The sequence below is a fragment of the Dermacentor silvarum genome, chromosome 9 (assembly GCF_013339745.2).
Source record: "Dermacentor silvarum isolate Dsil-2018 chromosome 9, BIME_Dsil_1.4, whole genome shotgun sequence".
NCBI lineage: Eukaryota > Metazoa > Arthropoda > Arachnida > Ixodida > Ixodidae > Dermacentor > Dermacentor silvarum.
The window spans coordinates 137,806,262-137,813,383 of NC_051162.1; positions in this window are offsets into that span (position 1 = coordinate 137,806,262).

Sequence of the window (7,122 nt, forward strand, 5' to 3'; positions counted from 1 at the left end):
CGTCACTAGAGCTAGTGCAATATTGAGTTTCCGCGCAACAGAATTCTGTTTTCTCGTAAGTTCAAATTAAAATCCTATGCTATTATTTCTGCAGGTTGTTTGTAAGTCGTACTTTACAAATGTTCTGACGCACTTTACTTTAAGAAATTTAATTAGTTAAATAACGTACTTGCGCCAGGCGGATTGTCCACTAGAATTATGATATATGCTGCACTGCGGCACCCTGCATGCGCGCGTGACGAACCTGTGCACACGATGTATCTGTGCTTATTGAGCGGGTGCTCTGACCGTTGCATCGGCCGCGCAGAATGTGCTGCGACCTTAATCGACAGCAGGGGAGCAATAGTAAAAAAACTACAGTGTCGTTCAATTCATGAACGTGGGTTACGCGCAGGCGTATGGACGCCGCGAACGTGCACCGCGGCGACGATTCGCCACCGGAGGTATTTATAAAATTTATGAAATATTATTTATGGTATTTATGACCTCATCCGTGGAAAGTCCTATAAAGGGCAAACTGGCTACTGCGTCAATGATCGAATGAAGGAGCATGCTAATAACATGACGAAAGACTTGAATGCGCATCTTTCGGTGCACTGTAAAGTCTGCCCTCGTCGTCCCAGATTTCATGATGGGAATTCCTGCCATGGTTGCTCAGTGGCTATGGTGTTGGGCTACTGAGCACGAGGTCGTGGGATCGAATCCTGGCCACGGCGGCCGCATTTCGATGGGGGCGAAATGCGAAAGCACCTGTGTACTTAGATTTAGGTGCACGTTAAAAAACCCCAGGCGGTCCAAATTTCCGGAGGCCCCCACTACGGCGTGCCCCATAATCAGATCGTGGTTCTGGCACGTAAAACCCCATTATTTTTTTTTCGTGATGGGAATATTCTGGGCAGGTGTAAAGATAAAACCGCACGTGAGCTATTGAAAGCGTTTTACATAAAAGAAAATAGTAGTGCTTGTGTAAGTCTGTTCTTTTGTACAACGCATAGCTTACTTTCTTGATATTCGCCCTCCGCAGTCTGCTCGACGTGGCTTTTGCGCCTGCGTGTTTGGGAAAGTATATAAACTGTATCTCGCTGTCTTTCGAATAAAGTTGTTAGTAGCACCTGTGACCTGTGTCTGTGTACGTTCTTTGTAATTGTACCATCGCGCTACAATATGTCCTTAAGCAAACACGAACTTGCCCAATAACAAATCTTTTACTCACTGATACTCGTGTAATATAGCTCCCTCATAACAAACTGGATATATTGGACTTGGGGCGTCCACTGCCAGCGCCGTCAAGCGTTCGACAGTGAGGAGCCGCACGACGCTTCAAGGGGCACTTTCTGTCGAAGATGTGCTGCGCCAGTACTGCGCTGACACTAAGAAAAGTGGACTGGAGCTAGTCTACACAATATGGCGCTCTTTATTGAGACAAAAAACAACTTTTTGACACAGGTAAAAAATTGGTGTCTGCGGGCTTTTATTATTTTCGATAAGCGGATTTCTTCCTTGGTTCTTTTCTCCTTTAAAGACAACCAATCCGCCTATAACGAATGCATCGCAGATGTTCGTTTATTTTACGTATAGAAAATTTCGCGCATACAGAATTATCTGGTATATCAGATTATGTTTAGGACATGATCCTGCTCGCTATAAACGGATTTGAACACTACGGGCAACTACTGATTGTGCATGACTGACTTATGCAGTCTCTGCACGGAATGACTCCAGAATGCTCCAGTGTCTGTCCCCTACATCTAACGAGCGTGATGAGTACTGTGACTTCATCTTCGACTTACTCTGCGGCTCCGCTCCCAAGTTCTACATTTGCAGCCCTTCGTGTACTCGGCCACTGGAAAAGGCTGGCCTCAACAGACGGCGCCGGATGTGACTAAACATTGCTGTCGCCGCATTGTCGTTGTGTACCGGCTCTGCGCTTTAAATTTGTCTCTAAACACACATAAAACTACATATAACACATAAAACTAAACAACACATCACAATTATCGACACTGGAAGAATGCTGTCGCGTTGTAGTGAAGTTGAAGAACCAAACGGTGCGAAAACTGTCGGTTGAAAATAGAACTCTTCATTGGACAATCTTGTGCAAAGAAAGAAGAGAGATAAGTGACACTCCAATCCACACGATAACGCTGCGAAAGACCATGTGTCGTTGAAATCTGAGCTCACGAGTCGAATCATTCGGCTATTTGAACATATCGAAAGCTTAACAAGCACAAGAAGACTAAGATACGCGTAGGCACAGGAGCAGCTTTCTTAAAAACACAACCTTTGCGCGACACGACAGAATCGGTGAAAAATTTCCGATAAAGCTGTGTTCTTTTTTTTTTAGTTTGTTTGGCTATAATCACCACCTTCCAACGATTTCACCAGCACCACGTGGGGTTTTCCAGGTCGACGCCATTTCCTAAGCAACAACAAATAACACAGCGAAATACACCCGATTTGAAGAGTATAATTACTGTCTTCATGAGCAACAAAATAAGGAGAATCGAGAGGCTCGAGTTTTGTTAGTGAAAATCATGCAGGAAGGAAATGGACTAGGAGGGAGCATACGTCACGCAGCCAGCCTTTGCAGGTGAACTCTCCGTGAAGCCATTCTCCCTTTTTCCCTCGCACTGTGGGCCCAGCACGTGACCTCTCAGACGATGAATTGGTCGAGAATATTTAGTTCGCATTTGTTTTTAATAGATGCGCGCTTGTTAGGCTGCCCTGTGTTATCTCTGTCTGCAGAGCGGGATCACTGAAACCTACCGCTCGCTGTGACGCGATGGTCACGTGTTGAGCATACCCGTTTGGATTGAATCGTGTTGTGCAATGCGGCTTTCCAGTTCTTTCCGTCCTTCCTTGTAACCACATGATGCAAAACGACAATGACGCCAGAGAAAGCATAGAACAAATTAACTGTTTATTTGAAATTTACAAAGAATTCCAAAAATTAAGGGAAATTAATGTTGTCGAAAGGACAACTTGCCACAGCTGCTAGCTAGCCGAATTTACATCTTGTGCATTAAGCGTACGGTGCATTACTATTGGCCTATACAGCGGCGACAATCCGCACGTCCACTTTTTTGTGTATTTGTGTGTGTGTGTAAAATCTCACAAAAGTTTCCGGAACACGGGATCACACACGTTGACTTTCGGGAACCGTGCATAATAATGTCGTTCGCACGTACTAGTTCAAACTGAAAGTGCAAACACCATGCTGCGCTGTGAGGCTGTGGAGACACTCAGCTTTATCTCAGATTTCGTGGCACATAAAATGTTTTGTATCACTGCGCTGGATCTGAAGTGCTGGGAGTGTTAGCAAGCCTCACTGACATCCAATACTGCGGATGACGAACGTCCTTTCAACTATATTACTATGTCTTGCGTTTTGGGGCGCTCTCAATCATAACGAATACATAACGACTAGCCCATTTCACCAATTCTGTGCTTGCGTGTCACTGGCTGAGCTAGCATACGCGCGCATGTTCTGGGTGCGTGTTTGTGTGGTAAATTTGTCTGTGGGAAACAGAACACTCTGAAGTCTGAACACGTGTCATCGGGGGTTAAAAGTGTAATAGCCTAGGGATGGGAACAGCGTAAAACATATTTCTGTGCCAACTTTTTTTTTACATGATTGTATTCGTTGCAACAAAGTTCCATGCTGATGTTTGAACGCCATTGCTTTATCGGCTAGAAACCGCACGACTGATCGTACACTGGGTACTTGGGCGATGAGCCGCAGTTCTCGTCGTAGATGAACTCGCAGCAATCGTTTGGCTGATCGAGCGTGCCCAGGCGTCGCCACAAGGAACAGCCGTTACCTGAGAAGTTCGAGCAAAGTGAGGGAGTGGAAACGATACCATCAAGAGTGCACACACTTTTTCATATCATTTTGAGATAACTGCGCAGCATCTCACAAAAGGCACAACGCGAGCAGAGACCTTACTATGAGGTGTGTGTGCTTAGTCAACATTCATGCGTATCTATTCTATCGATATAAATTCATCCCGTTACCCACTAGAATGCGCACTAGTTACGGAAAAGGGACTTCGTCCTTAAAGGCTATTAAATTGTCCAATTTTTACCAGATTTATTCAAGTGCTAAGCGTCTTCTGTTGCATTTAGGTTGACCCTCTAAGCGTTCTTTTTCAATAAAAGAACGATCGAAGAAACATTACTGTACCACCTGCGAATAGGAGTTCATTTACAAACGCCTATTCTGTCATAATTAGAATGACGGACAGTGCCAACTGCAGCACATGTGGTATGTGTTGAGGAAACCATCAGACATCTCTTATGTGACTGCCCCAGATACGAAGGAGTACCCATCGGACGCGTCTATAGGGCACTTAGACGACAGTCCGTTTACGGAGAAGATCCTGGGCCCGTGGCCTCGTGCGTCTGCTGGGTGCAGGGCTACAAAGGCGCTACTGCGTTTTTTGAGGTGCACTGGCCTGTATGACCGCCTGGGACGAAACTCGGCGATGAACGCTTGACCGTAACTGTTCAGGGTGGGAACTCCCTTCCCCTCTTTCAATCCCCTTTCCTCCTTCCCCAGTGCAAGGTAGCATATCGGGCTCAGCCTGATTAACCTCCCTGCCTGTCCCTTAAGACTTCTATCTCTCTCTCTGTCTTTCGATAATTCTTATTTTGTTAAAAGTTGCTGCTGGCTAGCGCTATGTTAACGGGAAAGTGTTTTGCGCCGGTCTCCCCCGAAAGTTTGTCGGTTGTACATACGTCAACCGATCATCATCATCATGCTAGTTTCCTGGAATCCATGCGTGATGGTGCTACTTTTGCCGTTTGTGAACTGAAAGCGGGACAGTTGGAGAGCGCCACCAGATGGTGTTGCCGTCCGCGCATCATCTCGGAGGAACACGTCGGTCGGCAGTCAGTACGGCCGTAAGGCTGCGTTTGGCACGGCCGCGCGGGTCCTATCTTGAAAGCGATCTCCGATGGGGACAGAGTGCGCAGAGTGCTGATAGCTTCGTGTCAGCTGTGTTCTGGACGTTTAGTTCGCGTTGAAGCGAGAGGTAGCACGAAGGTCAATTCGCTAGCTGCTGCTACCGCGCTTCCTCGCTCTAGCCTTTTGACAGCGAGTTTCCGTGCTCATCGAGGGAGATGCGTTCATGTTTGCTATCGCGCGCATGTGACATCATGTTTGTTAGTTTAGTTAGTAACCCGCCGTGCTTGCTCAGTGGCTATGGTGGGCTGCTGAGCACGAGGTCGCGGGATCGAATCCCGGCCACGGCGGCCGCATTTCGATGGGGGCGAAATGCGAAAACACCCGTGTACTTAGATTTAGGTGCACGTTAAAGAACCCCAGGTGGTCCAAATTTCCGGAGTCCCCCACTAAGGCGTGCCTCATAATCAGAACTGGTTTTGGCACGTAAAACCCCATAATTTAACTCTAGTTAGTAAGCTAATGTTTGCAAGAATATACGGCCAATAAAACGATTATCCTTCGTTTGCATAGCTGTCTACTAATTTGCTATCGCAATCAATGCTTCGCCTTTCGGGCGAAACTGCGACTTTTTTTGTTTTCCCTTTCGTTCCGCCTGAGATATAACATGTGTACCTCAATCATCTATATAGTTGCAGCACCTTTCTGAATAAAGCAGTTGCGAGTATGCGCTTGTGCTGTGTGATTCTTCCCTTGGCCCCGTTTTTTCGCGCAGTAAGAACAGCAACCCGTATATTTCTCTCTAACTTTAACTTTATGTATCTTCTTTATCTTAATAAATATGTGTGCAGGAGAGGTTGACATCATAAATGATGCCGGTTACCCCTCGCTTAGCCAAACTATGCATATTAAAATTAGACCGGCCCGAGCAAACAAATGAAAAGGATTGATTGATGGAACAACTTTATTGAGTAATGAAATAAAATGTAACTAACACTTGTAACGTGTTACCATGCAGCTCACATAATTTTCCCATAAATGTTTTGATGAGATATGTCGCAAAACGGCGCGTCCTTGAGCTAAAGCTTCCTCTTAACTGCCAGAAACAGTTACGATCTTTTAAAAATGGACCCAGCATACCCATACCTTAAAGAGGGCAACGTAATGTAAAAGAAACAAATGTCACCAGAGCTCTGCTTTTGGTCCAGCTCTGAACTCCCCTACTTGGACGGGAGCAGGCTTTCACTGTGAAAACCACCTCCTTCTCAAGAATAATTATCCTCAAGAATAACTTATTTTGGTACGCATACGGTCAGCTTTGGCGTCAGTTTTGGCGGCAACTAGCCCTGCCTCGTGCGGCGTCCGTATTGCAGTCAGACTTCTCCGATCGGACTCGTTTACTCAGGGAAGTGTGCTGTGCGTTCAGCTGCTGACTGCGAATTGCCGAAGAAGTGGGAGTTTTATCCCAAGTGGCCGAAACATTTTTTTTCTTTGCTGTTGAGTGAGGCTGAAGCACGGGACAAGGTTGCATGAAGTACGCATATCCCTTACAAATATTTGCTGAGAGCGCCTATGGAAATTTCAGACATTTGTCTATAAGATCAGTAGGTTGTTTATAGACAAATTCTGTAGACTAGTTTATAAGCAGTCTAACGCCTTACGCCCTAGCACTTTTTATCCGCTTTTGTCTATGCAAACACTATAAACAAATTGAAATATTGTGTATAGGTAAACCTTAAAGATGGTTCAATAGAAAATACAAGGGCTTAAGCCTTTCCACTTATTATTGACATTTGTCTACAGAATGTGTAGACAAATACTTAAGACTTGTCTACCATCTTTGCTACCAGTGTCCACATTTGTGGACACTATTTTCTAAAGCCAAGTTCGCCTGAGAAAAAAGTTGCGAGACATCCCAATTGCGCCTCCTTCTGAGCCGGGGCCTTCGTTTACTCAACTTTCGAAGGGCGAAGCTATGCCTTGGCTGATACGGCCGTTAACGAAATAGAAGATAGCTGCGAGCGTTTTGACAAGTCTTCCTATTCGCTACCAGTGTCCACATTTGTGACTCTTTTTCCAAAGCCTGTATTTTATGTCCTGCAGTAGACATAAAATATAGGATGATGATGATGATGATGATGATGATGATGATGATGATGATGATGATGATTTGTAAAGCCAAGTACCCCCCAGTGAAAATTTCTGAGGCATCAAAATCA